Here is a 16,495-nt window from a genome sequence, read left to right on the forward strand (position 1 = left end):
TTGATGGATGTTACACCAATCTTCATCAAAACGATCACCACTTGAGTAGCAAGCTTGAACCTTTTGGTTTCCATTTTCATTAAGGTCACAATCCTTAGTCAAATGCAGCCTGTTGCAGTTTTCACACCCAACCCGAATAGCATGGATTGTTTGATCCATTTTAGTCATTCTTCTATCCATGTTTTGTAGCATCGCCAATACTGCTGACATATCTTCTGAAGCAACATTTGTTGAACCCCTAGTTACGTCATTCCTCGGATTATGGTATTCTCTAGAGTACTTAGAGAATTCTTCAGTGTGTTCCTTAACTCTTACCAAATTTTTCTTTGTTAAGGGGCCTTGAGAGTTAAGGAGTTGTCTAGTCATGACGTTTACCCCATCATCAAAGATCAACACTTCTTGTTGCACATTGAGATCATTTTGTGGGCAATTCCTTATCAGGCCTTTGTAGCGCTCCCATGCTTCGTACAACGACTCCCCCAATTGTTGTTCAAAATTGGTGATGGCCTTTTTGAGCTTGGCCACCTTGGATAGTGGGCAAAACAATTCCAAAAACAATTCGCGCATTTTTGCCCACGTAGTAATCGTGCCCGGTGGTAGTGCTTTCAGCCAATCCTTTGTGGCTCCCTTGAAAGTGATGGGGAGCATCCTTAACAACACCGTTTCTCTTGGTACATTCAGAATGTTGAAGTAGTTGGCGATGTCGTTGACTTCATCTAGATGCTTATAAGCGTCTTCATGATCCTTTCCAGTGAAAGGAATCTCCTTCAATGCAGTAAGGATGTGCCCCTTGAGTTCAAATGTTGCAATGGCGGGTATGGTGGGTTGCACAAGCCCCAGACTGGTGTCGTCTCGAACTCTCTTTTTGTACGCCTCCATCGAGAGGTCGGCAATGTTCGCCATGGTGTTGTCGGGTTCTGTGTTTAGCTCGTTTTCTATTTCAGATTCGGTTTCGCTTCCTTCTTTTTCTGTTTTGTACTCGGCGTCTTCCTTCGTTGGATTTCTCTTTGTGTCTTCTTCCTTAAGTGTTTTGCTAGATTCTCCTACTTTTCCTTCTTCTTGCCAAAAACGACTTGAGATTTTTGAAAGGTGACTTCTTTGGTGTAGCGGGTTCTCTTTCGGTTTTGCTTTTGTTTTTGCGAAAAGCGGATTCCGGGTCTTCAAGTGGTGGGATCAAAGAGGAATTTGATCCACGGGTCATACACAATCTGCAATTAAATAAAGGAAACAAGTAAAAAGAACAAAAACGAAAAATAAAATCCTACTATTACGATGCCACGACATGGTAGAAATTACCACGTCGTGGTGAGTAAAAAGCAAGTAAATCCTAAAATAAAAATAAATAAAAAACTAAACGATAACTAATACTAATAAAACAGCAGAATAAAGGTAACTGAGATTCCACCGTTCCCCGGCAACGACCCAAAAACTTGATGTGTATTTAATGTGTTTATATTTTTATTCAAGTTTTAAATTTATAAAAGCTATTTCCTTTACTAGACTATTAAACACACTAGGCAATGTACCTAATCGTGCAATAGTATAGATATGGTAAGAACGAGTGTCGAACTCAAGGAACGGTGTTTTAATTAACTTTATTCTACTATTAACTAATTACTAATTAGATAAGAAAAATGTTTTGTTTTCCTAGTTTTGCAAGACTAGATACTTAAATTATCAACTAACTAAAATTCACTTAATTAAGCTAACACTGAACTAAAGCAAATTAACAAGTATGAATTAACCAAGGTGAGTAATTTGTTATTATGGTTGATTTATGGAAGTGCAATGGACTTAGTTTGTAACATCCCGATATATCAAGGGTAGAGTTGAAGGGCTAAAAGAGTAATTTGGGAAAGAGTGACTCGGCGAGTCCATGGATGGACTCGGCGAGTAGAGTCGCGATTTGGTCGCGTGTTAAGTAGTCGACTCGGCGAGTCAATGTGGTGGACTCGGCGAGTAGGCGCTGAGTGAAGAAAACCCTAATTCTCGGGGTTGAGCCCTATATAAAGAACATTATGTTTCATTCACAGCCTCTTTATCATCCCATAAGTTCCAGAGGCCGTGATTTCGTGAGGAAACACCATTGTTCAGTGGATTGGAGCTTGGAGAAGTATTTGTTGAAGAAAGTTTGGGAGTTTGAAGGTGTGGAGCAAGGGGCTTTGCTTGGATTCGAGTTTCCTTGCAGATTGGGGCGTTCTTTTGAGGTAATATCTCGTTCTTAGGCTGTTGTTATCTTGTTTCTTCATTTTGGGGTTTGAGGGAAGCTTATCTTGAGTTATATTGGAGTCTAGAGGTTAGATCTGAGGTTGTTACCTCAGATCTGGAATGGAGAGGAGTTGGGATGCAGGAAAGCCCCTGTATTGAGTGTTGGATGAAGCTATCTTGTCCCAAACCTTATCCCTAATGTGCAAAATGCATAGATCTCTTTGGATTCACGTAAAGTTTGCCACTTTACGTGATGGATGAGTTGTAGGAGGCTAGATCTATGTTTTGGATCAATTGCATGGTCTGGAATGTTTCTGTATGGATTCAGACCGTTGGTACTCGACGAGTCACATGGGTGGACTCGACGAGTTGCTTGAAGATGAGCTGGGACTCGACGAGTTGGAAGAACAACTCGGCGAGTTGGATGAAGATGGCCTGGAACTCGGCGAGTTGTATGAACAACTCGGCGAGTAGGTTGAATATAGCCTTAGACCCGGCGAGTCTGTTCTTGGACTCGGCGAGTCTTGTCGAAGAGTCCCAATATTTTCTGGTTGAGTCGAGAATCGGCGAGTCAAGGGATGACCCGGTGAGTTGTGTGCGAGTGGACTCAGAGTTGTGGGACTCGGCGAGTCTCGGGGTGACTCGACGAGTTGAGTCGCGGATTGAGTGAAGTTCTGAGTTTGGGAACTCGGCGAGTCATAGGGTTGACTCGGCGAGTAGGGTCAGTCAGGGGTTGACTTTGACCTTGTCCTTAACCAAGAGTTGACCGTTGAGTTTAGAGTTTGGTCAGCGATGTGGCCTTTGGGCTAAGTGAGGGGTAAAATAGTCTTTTACCCTTAAGAGGGTGCCATGAGTGGGTTGATTCTAGTCTCGAGAGTTTTAGTCATGAGAGTATTTGCCTTACGTGTTAGGCGGTGGCGAGTTCGAGATTCAAGTGTGGAGATATCTGCTTTCTGCTTGCCAAGTGAGTCTTCTCACTATACTTTACCTTGAGTAGGTAACCAGAGTTATGTGATCAGAGTATTTGTATGCTATATGTACGTGATGTGTTGTACTGCATTATTTCTATGTGATTTATGTTGTGCATGTTTATAGAGTTGGAACCGGAAGGTTCCCAGAGTTAGAACCTGAGGGTTCATAGAGTTTGGGTGCACGGACCCATAGAGTTATAGCCTCGAGTGGCTAATATGTGTTATGTGTGGTATTTTGGGGAACTCACTAAGCTTCGTGCTTATAGTGTTTTGTGTTATGTTTGTTTTTCAGGTTTCTTTCAGTATCACGGGACGGCACCGGCTTGATTGTACACACCAGAGAAAGAGTCATGTTTTGGAGGATCCTGGTTTTCTATGCAAGTGAAAATGGAGTTATATTTTGTAATTCGATTATGAATGAGATTTTAAACAAGTGTTTCTAAGAATTAAACGATTATTTTAAATGAAAAATTGTTTTGAAATTTACGGTGTTACAAGTTGGTATCAGAGCCTTGGTTTGAGGGATTCAGATGCGCCTTCGGGTAAATCTGGACTCAAGCTGAGGAAGTAAGAAAAGTTTTCAAAAGAAATGAATTTCTAAAAGTGAATAAGAGTTCAAAGAGAAAGCAAGAAAGAGCAGTGTGTACAATCAGCCAGAGCCCGAACGGTGATTTCCCAAAATACCCTTACTTTTGTGTTATGAGATATTTATGATGCACTTTATGAGATATTATCGCATGCTAGAGATAGGCTAGGTATTTCATATCTTAGGACTAGAGTGGCCTGATTTGTGATGCCTTAGCCTAGGACTTGTTATATGTGTTATGCTTTTGAGTATGTGATGAGTTAGAGTATCCAGTTAGAACCCATGAGGGGTAGAGTTGCAGAGTTCGGTGGTACTTTCGAGGATGAGCCGAGAAAGTTTGGGAGTTATCACCGCGAGAGAGTTCTATGTATTCTTCGATGCTCAAATGCTGCTTGCTTTGTGCTTTGTAGAACTCTTGATGATGGGAGTCAGGTACCAAGTGAATATGACGATATTCAAGAGGTAGATGGCTGGCATCATTAGGAGCTCTTCAGCAGCTGATAGCAAAGAAGTGGGAGGACCAAGGAAGAGCCTAGGGAGTAGCCCTAACCAGATGAGTGCGTTGGTAAAGTAGAGAATTTCGCTAGGGAGCGAGCATGCGCGATGGGATTGGTGAAAGAGCAGGTCGAGCAGCTACTTAGGAGCTCTGGGATGGTCCGTGTGGAAAGTATGGGTAGATGTGGCAGGTAGTATGGGCCCGTACTACTGAAAGCAGAGGACCCATACTTGATACAGGGAGTATTCTGAAGGTTCTAAGGAGCGGATTGAGGAGTGATGTTATGGTTCGAGTACCATACATCGGAGCGGATTGAGGAGTGATGTTATGGTTCGAGTACCATACATCGGAGCGGATTGAGGAGTGATGTTATGGTTCGAGTACCATACATCGGAGCAGATTGAGGAGTGATGTTATGGTTCGAGTACCATACATCGGAGCGGGTTGAGGAGTGATGTTATGGTTCGAGTACCATACATCGGAGCGGATTGAGGAGTGATGTTATGGTTCGAGTACCATACATCGGAGCAGATTGAGGAGTGATGTTATGGTTCGAGTACCATACATCAGAGTGGGTTGAGGAGTGATTTTATGGTTCGAGTACCATACATCGGAGCGGATTGAGGAGTGATGTTATGGTTCGAGTACCATACATCGGAGCGGATTGAGGAGTGATGTTATGGTTCGAGTAACATACATCGGAGTGGATTGAGGAGTGATGTTATGGTTCGAGTACCATACGCCGGAGCATATTGAGAAGAGATGTCATGGAATGAATACCATGGTTCGTAGGGAATGATGCTTGTGGTTCTCCGGCTATCCGGTTATGATTGAGTTTGGAGAGGCGTCCCTTGAGAGGGAGATCGAGAGCCTCTCAGAGTATTTTAGTAAGGAGTCAGTGAGAAGGGAGAATTTCGATCTGAGTTGAGCGATCAGTCAATAAAGGAGATGTCACCTTCTATGATCTGGGTGGTTCTGATTATGTTCGTGTGCAAATATGAGGAGCATGATGTTAAGTTTTGGGTTTGGGGGTAAACCCTGCAGGTCGTTATTGATGACGATTTCGCATCAGAGTATCAGGTAGCATGTGTGCCGCGAGGCAGTAATTTATCATGAGCAGATAGTCAGTTGGGGCTGAGATAGTCGAGGACCACACTACACCTATTTGAGTATAGTAGGATGTATTGTAGTGGTATCAGTGGGGAGTTCAGTCGAGTTTAGCAGTGCAGAGAGTTTTCTATCTATGTTGGGTGTTGAATATGGGAGTGGGTCCCTGTTCTTGGGACGATCCCGGTGTTGGAGCGTTGGTTGATGAGTTGAGGTGAGGGGTACGATGATTTTGTGGTTCAGTCTATGAGCCAGAGTTGTTATTGAGCAGTTGAGTTGCTTGGTGCTAGATCGGTACGAGATTCGGAACGACCAGAGGCAGTCGTGACGAGAGGTTCTTGAGGAGTTCATCAGAGGTTCAGAGTATATGAGGTCGATTGATTTCCTTAAGGGGGGATTATCGGGCGTTGTGTAGCACTTTCCGGGGGCAGGTGCGATTTCGCTGGTGAAAATAGTTGTGGGTTGGTTGTGTGCTATTTGGTGATGGTTCGAACCCTAAGTGGGGGAGAACCGGGTACCGTATGTAAGAAAGCAGAGATTTGTCAAGAGCAGTTATAAGTGGAGTATAGAGATCTGCGTTAAGAAATCATGAGACCAGAGATGTCGGTGATCGAGGAAAGGGGTCAGGGTAAGTTAATGCAGGAAGTACTTGTTGAGAAGGATGAATGTCTCCACGGCAGGTGTTTAGTGGTCAGTGTTGTTGCAAGTAGATAGAGAATGATTGGGCAGAAACTCCCGGGTCGATGTGTATCCTTGCTTGGATTTTGAGCGGTGGAAAAAAGGTTTCGGAGAATTATCAGCGTATTTCGTAGCGTTAGCGTTTCTCGTATTCCAATTGAGAAATTGGATACACCGAAGTTGCAATTTGGGAAATGCAGATCTAATTATGGGGTTCAGAGGAAATGTATTTTTGTATCTATATGACGCTTGGGGCAGGAGATCAGTGGTTGTGGCAGGATCTTGTGATGTTCTGTTGGGGTATTCCGAGGTATCCGGGTATGATATCTTTATTTCAGAGTTACTCGTGAATCTTGAGTTGAGACGACTTGTGGCATATCAGGTAACTATGGATCTAGTGGGATCCCTCAGAGTATGGGCATCCAGGGAGATTATTTAAGAGAGTGGATCTTCGCAAGGGTGGGCATTTGTTATGTCAATTGCCTCCAGAGTCTGTGATGCATATTCGAGTCGAGTATGGGTAGCTGCCTATGATAGTCTGCGAAGCATGAACTAGTGGGGTCAGAGGGTGTTGTGATACTGCGGGGAGCCGTAGTACTCACTAGTCAGAGGGTGTTGTGATACTGCGGGGAGCCGTAGTACTCACTAGTCAGAGAGTGTTGTGATACTGCGGGGAGCCGTAGTACTCACTAGTCAGAGGGTGTTGTGATACTGCGGGGAGCCGTAGTACTCACTAGATGGCAAGAGAATGTGATGATGGAATGTTCTCCGATCAGTGTATGATGTGGAAGAGTTTTGGGATTGAGTAGCCCTAGTATTGAGTTTTTGGAGCTTGGATGTTGAACCGGGGGCGAGACTGGGGTGTCCGTCTCTGTCGGGAGATGTGGTGAGATGCGCAAGGGATATGCGCAGCAGAAACCAGAGATCAGAGTTGAGATGATCCTAGGTTGGATTGTATTTTTCTCGCATGAGGAAAAGAGAATTTCGTGACTTGCGTGTCACTGGGCCAGGATAGTGGTCATGGGGGAAGAAGTTAGTGAGATATTTGGATCATGATATGGGTGACCTTTGGAGGCTCAGCTGTGGAGTCAAAAGCTGACCTGGTGCTCAGTCTCGAAGAGGGATATGAGAAATGAGCTAGAGCTTATCATGATGTTGTCTGAGGACACTTCAGAGCGAGCGAGCGATTCAGACGCTCGAAGTCATGCTTCGGGCATGTGTAATAGATTTCGGAGGGAGTTACGACACGTATTTATCCTTGGTTGAGTTATCCTATATCAACAGCCATCATTAGTGCATTGGTATGCCACCCTTTGAGCTGTTGTATGGGAGGAGGTGTCGGACCCTCATTTGCTGAGGAGAGGTAGCGCATGGACCCGAGAGTCCTTGCGAGCAGATCCAGATCATGTGCGATACATGGAGTAGTGGCAAGGTTGTCAAGTGGATTTCCCTGGGTAAGGGAAGAGAAAGGTGTGTAACCCCGGGGGGGGGGGGGGGGGAGTGTTGGTTCACGGAAGTGAAGGTAGTAGTGAGAATGGATGATTTGGAGTATGGGGGTTGAACACTGTGTGTGTGACAGTGGTATGGAATGACATCATGACGGGATGTCTGCTGAGGACGCGGAAGAGATTCCGCGGGTGTAGAGCCAGGAGGCTCAGAAGGGATACAGGGAAAGAGAGTCCTGGACTCTCAGTGTGATTCTGATCAGGGTATTGGGTATGTATCAGTGGTTCATCCTGGGGGGATGTTTGAGGATATCATTAGTGTATCGGGTTTTCCAACCTGAGGGGGTTGGAGCTAGTTCAGCATGTGTATGTGATTGCAAGAGGAGAACTCGTGGGAGTTGCTCTGAGATTGAGAATGCGTCTTTCCGTCGTCACGGAATGGTAGAGTGGGATTCGGATCGGGGATCCGATGGTTCATGGTTTTCTAGCCCTTATGGGTCGAGTGATTGTTGAGATTTGGGGCAGTGATGCATCATGGGTAATCCTCGGTTGTTGAGTGTGATTATCAGAGGGTACAGCCGGTGCCCGGCTCGAGACGGTGGTCAGGACACCGTAAGGAAAGAGAAAGTGTGTTCGAGTTTCGATGGGTGCCTTGAGGGACCTGTTCTGGTTGAGGCCAGGTGGCGCGTTGTGGGAGTAGCTTCGGAGTTGAATTGTTGTAGGCTTCGAGGACGAAGCCTAATTTAAGTGGGGGAGAATTTTAACATCCCGATATATCAAGGGTAGAGTTGAAGGGCTAAAAGAGTAATTTGGGAAAGAGTGACTCGGCGAGTCCATGGATGGACTCGGCGAGTAGAGTCGCGATTTGGTCGCGTGTTAAGTAGCCGACTCGGCGAGTCAATGTGGTGGACTCGGCGAGTAGGCGCTGAGTGAAGAAAACCCTAATTCTCGGGGTTGAGCCCTATATAAAGAACATTATGTTTCATTCACAGCCTCTTTATCATCCCATAAGTTCCAGAGGCCGTGATTTCGTGAGGAAACACCATTGTTCAGTGGATTGGAGCTTGGAGAAGTATTTGTTGAAGAAAGTTTGGGAGTTTGAAGGTGTGGAGCAAGGGGCTTTGCTTGGATTCGAGTTTCCTTGCAGATTGGGGAGTTCTTTTGAGGTAATATCTCGTTCTTAGGCTGTTGTTATCTTGTTTCTTCATTTTGGGGTTTGAGGGAAGCTTATCTTGAGTTATATTGGAGTCTAGAGGTTAGATCTGAGGTTGCTACCTCAGATCTGGAATGGAGAGGAGTTGGGATGCAGGAAAGCCCCTGTATTGAGTGTTGGATGAAGCTATCTTGTCCCAAACCTTATCCCTAATGTGCAAAATGCATAGATCTCTTTGGATTCACGTAAAGTTTGCCACTTTACGTGATGGATGAGTTGTAGGAGGCTAGATCTATGTTTTGGATCAATTGCATGGTCTGGAATGTTTATGTATGGATTCAGACCGGTGGTGCTCGGCGAGTCACATGGGTGGACTCGACGAGTTGCTTGAAGATGAGCTGGGACTCGACGAGTTGGAAGAATAACTCGGCGAGTTGGATGAAGATGGCCTAGAACTCGGCGAGTTGTATGAACAACTCGGCGAGTAGGTTGAATATAGCCTTAGACTCGGCGAGTCTTATCGAAGAGTCCCAATATTTTCTGGTTGAGTCGAGAATCGGCGAGTCAAGGGATGACTCGGTGAGTTGTGTGCGAGTGGACTCAGATTTGTGGGACTCGGCGAGTCTCGGGGTGACTCGGCGAGTTGAGTCGCGGATTGAGTGAAGTTATGAGTTTGGGAACTCGGCGAGTCATAGGGTTGACTCGGCGAGTAGGTTCAGTCAGGGGTTGACTTTGACCTTGTCCTTAACCAAGAGTTGACCGTTGACTTTAGAGTTTGGTCAGCGATGTGGCCTTTGGGCCAAGTGAGGGGTAAAATAGTCTTTTACCCTTAAGAGGGTGCCATGAGAGGGTTGATTCTAGTCTCGAGAGTTTTAGTCATGAGAGTATTTGCCTTACGTGTTAGGCGGTGGTGAGTTCGAGATTCAAGTGTGGAGATATCTGCTTTCTGCTTGCCAGGTGAGTCTTCTCACTATTCTTTACCTTGAGTAGGTAACCAGAGTTATGTGATCAGAGTATTTGTATGCTATATGTATGTGATGTGTTGTACTGCATTATTTCTATGTGATTTATGCTGTGCATGTTTATAGAGTTGGAACCGGAAGGTTCCCAGAGTTAGAACCTGAGGGTTCATAGAGTTTGGATGCACGGACCCATAGAGTTATTATAGCCTCGAGTGGCTAATATGTGTTATGTGTGGTATTTTGGGGAACTCACTAAGCTTCGTGCTTACAGTGTTTGTGTTATGTTTGTTTTTCAGGTTTCTTTCAGTATCACGGGACGGTACTGGCTTGATTGTACACACCAGAGAAAGAGTCATGTTTTGGAGGATCCTGGTTTTCTATGCAAGTGAAAATGGAGTTATGTTTTGTAATTCGATTATGAATGAGATTTTAAACAAGTGTTTCTAAGAATTAAACGATTATTTTAAATGAAAAATTGTTTTGAAATTTATGGTGTTACATAGTTTCTTTAGTTACCAATTCATAAGATGACCAAATTAGTATTCACTAATTTAATCCTTTAGCAAACTAGCTTATTTATTCGGTGATCAGACTGACAAACTTACAAGTTCACTAGTGTTCAATTCGAATTGATTAGAATTATAATTAATTGACCAATTTAGTTTATTGATTCAATTTAATACATGATTTGTCGTCATATATTAGCTCCTATACCATTTTACCCACTTTTCTACTTAACCTAGATTTTATTCAAAACTTTAGTCCTACAATTTTGCAAATCACAAGATCATAAGATTCAAATTTAACTAAAAAAGATGGTCATACTAACTTAATCAAATTCAGTAATAAGTAGAGAAAATTAGTTATCAAAAGTACCTGAGGTTCTTTAATAAGTTAAATCAACAAATAACCAAATATCTAAATCCAATCCATGAAATCAACCATAAATAGTCAGGTCATCCTAGGCTAAACGAAAGTCATGAGTATTTAGCTCATGATTTCAGCAAACAAAATCACAAAAACGAAATTCATAGTATTTGACATAGCAAAATCTAATAAAAAATCAAAGTTTAAAGTTTAGTTGCCTTAATGCTCCTTCTTCCAAGGTATGTGAATGAAATTCTTGCTTCCAAGCCTTAGAACCAGTGTTTAGCCTTCAAAAGTGTCGAATTCTCCAGAGCCAAAAGTTCCCATTCGGAGGTTTAAGTGATTTATTTATAATTTTCTCAAAATCAGAACACCACATCATTGTAAAGCCACCACGCCGTGGTAATCGTGTTTATCCCGTGTTTTCCAAGTCTTTGAAGTTGATCGGGATTCTTCAAGTCGCCACATCATGTGGAATCCACCATGATGTGTTGGACATATTTTTCTTCATTTTAGAGCCTTGGTTCCAAACTCGCAACTTCTAGCATCCAATGTCTAGCTTCCAGCTTCCTTTTTGCTCCAAGCTTGTCTTTTGGTCCCTACAACACGATTCATAGCAAATTAAGTATCTTTTGTTCTAATAAGGGAATAAAAGTAATTAAAATATTAAGATATGTTGTATAATTATGTGTATAGATATGCACATATCGCTCCACATTTCATGAGGTGTCATAATCCTACTCAAGGTATGTCACTCAAGGCACAATCTTGGAGTATAACTCTAAGACTCGATTTTGGAACGAAGTATGACTCATATCTTGATTTAACCACTTCAACAACTCACGATTCCTCTTATTAGCCATACAATTTCACTAAGGTGTCCTTAGATGATCAATTGTGACATGTTTCCATAATCATTAGGATGATCATAAAACACGATACTAAAGTACTATCCTTTCCTTTCAGATTGGAGAAACTTTTATCTTTCTGCCTAATTGATTCTTCTTATTCGTTTTGCTTATACTTTGAAACTTTTCAAGGTATTATAATTATACTTAAACTTGTAGGCATAACCATATTTACTGAACCACTAGTAAATCATGACGAATAGCCTATATCATTCTTTGTGGTGGATCTGGCTTGTACACATCAATGTGCATTAGATCCTTAAGCCTTTCACTTGACTCACATACATATGTGAACAAGAAATTAGTCTTAATTTCTCAAAGATGAAGATTCTCATACATCACACAATACAAGTCGCATGATTCTAAGTTTCTATCCAATTGAAACCTGGGTGATGAGAATCTTTCCTTATTTGGTAAATTTCTAACACTACCATAAACGATATTACTAAGAATCAAATCCACTTTCAATATTGCTCAAAATATATAAACACCAATTTTTACAAATGCCATTGCAAGGAAATATAAATAAAACAAAATCAAAATTTTTCTTTATTTATAAAAATGCGGAAAACTTGTCCTTACAATGCAAATTCATATGAAAACTATGTTTCTAAATATTCCTAAGCAATCTATCATAAATACTAAGCAGGAGCTCAAGAATCTGATCATCGAACCATGTAATTGAAATCCATCTATTCGCGACCAGACTCAACTCACTCTTCCTTTAAGCTTCCTTTCTTTTCTTCGATCATACAAAACATCAAAATGCAATCTTATCACGTCATGTATTAAGAATCTATAAACATGAACTTAATAGAGTTAGATAACATAATTACTTGAAGTAGAGTCATACATTCTGACTTTACTATCCTTGAGATCTTTCAGGTAGATATGGCAGCTTCGCATCCAATGCCCCTTCTCTTGGCAATAGAAACAAACAAATTCTTTCGGAATGGTACATGAGACTATCTCAGACCCAGCCGTTCTCTTTACCATTTGGTCAAACAGTTTGACCTTGGTCGATCCCTTTCCATTGGGAAGAGAAAACTTTTTTGGAGTTCCAATGTTGCCATTGTCAATGTCCATGAAAGTTTGGGAAGTATATCTTCCAATCGAATTTGCTTTACCAGTGCACCATATCATTGTTGATTCAACAGCAATAAGCAAATATGTAAGATCAATAAGGGTCACGTCATGATCTGTCATATAGTAGTCTTTAACAAACTGGCCATACGACTCGGGAAGTGACTGAAGAACCAAGTCAACAGCCAACTTCCTTGGGAAAATAACACCCAACATTCCCAACCTGTCAATGCATGTCTTGAACCCAAAATAGGTCAAACTGGGGATTTATGACCTACTCTCCATGCATGACATCAAAACTTGACTATAGGCCAGATCCAAGGCTTTACAAGGTCACCTAGACCTAGATATTCATAAAGTTGCTAACTTTATGAGATCTAAACATCCCCTCACTCAAGAACAACAAGTAAAAGGGAAAAAACTCAAGATCTAGAAACATAGAGGAATAAAAATCGGATATTGGATACTTACAAAGGTCCAGAAGAGTACCAAACTGAAAGATGAGGGTTTGCTTGTTGGATCCTTGCTTCCTTCTTCTTTGGCTCCAAAAACACCACACTAGATCACAAATGAGAGGGAAAGATGATTCGGGTTCTCAAGAGTTAATATGGGGATTGGAGGGTGATAAAAGACCAGCCCTTGGGACTTAAGGAGATTATATAGGGTACAAAACCCTAAAATTTAGGGTTTTCTCAACCAGCTGCCAACACGCCGTGTTGCCCATCAACACACCGTGTTGGCTAATAAAAACGCGCAGCCCAGAAGTTCTCAACAAGTTGTGGTGAGGCTTCACCACGTCGTGTTCAAAAGGGAAATCATGCATAAATGGAATAAATCTCATACCTGGAAATTGGGATGTTATAATTTTTATATAAACAGTTTCATATAAACATTGATACGTACCTAGAAAATCCTCATGTACTCACCTTGCTAGTTAGTGAAAAGTATCTTCTACTCTAATCTCCAATTATGTGCCATCTCTATTCTCAATCACTTGTCCAAACCTGTTTGGACAACATACCAAGTTTCTCAGAACTTGTCCCAATTTACTGAAAACTTAACCATAATACATATCACAGTGATCATTTTTCTGCTCACTAACCGACTTGGTAAATACTTGTTATCAAACTCATCTAATAGGATCTTACATTTAGTAAACAGATTAACCTTGTAACATGTTAGTAAAAATCTCACATTTTAGACATTTTTGTAAACTAGGGTTTATAACCTTCACTAGCAAAATCAAGAATTCCTCCACAAAATTCATCTGTCAAACTTACCATTAAGTTCATAATAGCACCATATCATGAACCCCAATAATTACTTCGGGTCTTAACAACCCTTCATGATCTATGCTATGTAAACACAATTATGTACTAATAGTCGAGATAATACCTTCACTCACTCAACGATCGTACCATGGTAAACAGTATCGTTATGCACTTCCTCTAACTACGAGTCATCACCCGAATGTTCGGAAATCTTGATCGGAAAAATGTATAACCGAAGAAACTGTTTCAACTACTTATACCCCGTCGGAACACGCACATACACGCTGGGTCAGTTATGTGGATGTGTCGCGTCCACATGTCCAACATAGAATCTGCTTCGTGTCCCAACTTTCACTACATGTCACTTACCTTGCAACACATTTCTGATGACTCACAATTATCGACGCGTCGAGCTTCTAAACAGTACGCGCCATATAAATGCTTTATGTGTCGTGCGTAAAAAGTCATGCACCGCGTTTCCTCAAATATTGACTTTTTTATTTTACTAAATAACATTCTACTTCCTTATTTGTCATTCCCACTTAGAGTATAAGAAATACTTAAATTTTGGGTCGTTACATAAGCCCCCTTAGGGGGGGGGAATGGTAAAGGATTTGTTAGCCATAATAAGTGCCCCCCTTAGCCCGGGGTAGGGGGAGGGTTGAACCAATTTTTCACAATAATCCCCCAGGGGAAGTGACCAGTTCTCAGAGTTGTAATACCTAAAACAGCCCCTCATGGGAAATCAGTCTACGATATAGTGTTGGTACCAACAATATGTTTTAGGAACTCTATTTCATCATTTTCAAGCTTTGAAAGGTTTTCTGTAGTTGGAGGTTCATGTTGTGGTGTTGCTTCACCACCAATAGTGGTTATGGCAACATTATATGCAACTTCTCTAACAACTACATGGGGACCTTTAATTACAGAACACCATACATCACTTCCTAACATTTGAGATAGTTACCAATTATGGTCTTTTTTTATTGCTCATATTCTTCTATAATAAGAATGGTGATCTAGTCGAACAACCCAAGCTATTGGAGATGTTTACAACATAAATCAATTGTAAGTTAGGATTTACCATTTGTTTTTTAGAAAACATTTTGAGCAACGATTGTATATAAATGATACTTCTAAGTTTTGCATAAATGCAAGAAACTAATGTTTCTTACAACGATAATATAATGAAGATAGATAATAAACACCCAATCTAGGCTCTAATACCAAATGGTAAACCATGATAATGATTTAAGGAAAATATATAGTGCATATTGTAAATAACTTAACCATTGATATATATATATATATATATATATATATATATATATATATATATATATATATATACGGAAAGGATTAAATGAGAACACCTAAAATGTTGAGAACGCGAGAACAAGTATATTCATTTGTGAATCCATGTATTCATTTGTGGGGAAATGATAAATTTTTACGCACAATCAACATGAATATGCTTTTCCTCTTTAATTGAAATTAAAGCCGTAAAAATTTATCATTTCTCCACAAATGAATACATGGAATCGAAAATGAATATACTTTGTTCTCGCGTTCTCAACCTTTTTGGTGTTCTCATTTGATCCTACTCCTATATATATATATATATATATATATATATATATATATATATATATATATATATATACATTGTATGAGAAGAACTTAAAGTATATAAATGAAACTCAGTAATAAAGAAAAGAACATTCCATATAACAATGGAAGTGTTCTTAGAAAGGTGTAAGGGAAGACATGATGTCAATCTTATAAATAGATGTTGCCACAAGATCGACTAATATACATTACAATAGATAATAACAAAACATATTTGTCATTACACAAAACACAAATACATAGAATACAAAGTCAACTTCTCGAAACGATCTTATGGGGTCACCAATCTTTAGTGGCGAGTCTATAATAGAAAACCATATGGTTCATTAATTTTTGTATATGAAATTTTCTACACAAATTCAAAGATTTTATTAGTAAGGTAGATCCTAAATCTTTTTCTAAGGTAGGTCACAAAAAATTTTCTATAGAAAGTTTACATAAATTAGAAAAATTAGGTGGCTCATTAAACCCACCTTATTTATACATAGCCTCGTCACTGCTAATCTTCTTTGCACATTGCTCTCCGAAGGGCTTCATCTCTTCAAATGGCTATTCATGTGGATGACACTTTTGGGTTCCAACATGTATTAATAAACAATTCCTAACTCTCTAACTCTATTTTTTTGAACACTTTTTTGAGTTAACACCCATAACTTGAACGTCAGAGCATAATCATGAACCATATCCCGAATTATTGACCATAGTCTACCTGTGTGATCAATATGTACCAAAGAATCAAGTTATTCCATGAAGATCCTATATTCTTGCTACATACTCTTTCACCTTCAATCCTTTCTAGGCCTTGGTTGCATCAATTACCATGTTTTATACACAAGATTAAATGTATATTTGTGTAAGTATATTTATTTATATTTTTTATAATTTATGTCAAAAAATAATCTTTGATACAAATTATGAATGTACTACTAGTAAGAAATCAACTTTATTGCATAGATTGGTAAAAGATTTATAAAAATTATATACGCTTACACAAATAGAATTGATAAACCGGTTTATATTATATTTTTGAAAAGTTAAATGAGCTATTATGTATTTTTGAATTGTTGAAGGGGGTTATTCTGTACTTTTCAAAAGTTGCTTCTGTTTTGTCATACTCACCTATTTTGTGAC

General features: G+C 40.4%; 1 non-coding gene across 1 annotated transcript; it reads left to right on the forward strand.

Moving 5' to 3' along the window:
* Positions 1-412: 412 nt before the first annotated feature.
* Positions 413-519, forward strand: LOC111886332 (small nucleolar RNA R71). The gene has a single exon (XR_002848395.1). It is a non-coding gene; the product is annotated as a small nucleolar RNA R71 (small nucleolar RNA).
* Positions 520-16,495: the final 15,976 nt, after the last annotated feature.

This window comes from Lactuca sativa, chromosome 2 (assembly GCF_002870075.4).
Source record: "Lactuca sativa cultivar Salinas chromosome 2, Lsat_Salinas_v11, whole genome shotgun sequence".
Lineage (NCBI taxonomy): Eukaryota > Viridiplantae > Streptophyta > Magnoliopsida > Asterales > Asteraceae > Lactuca > Lactuca sativa.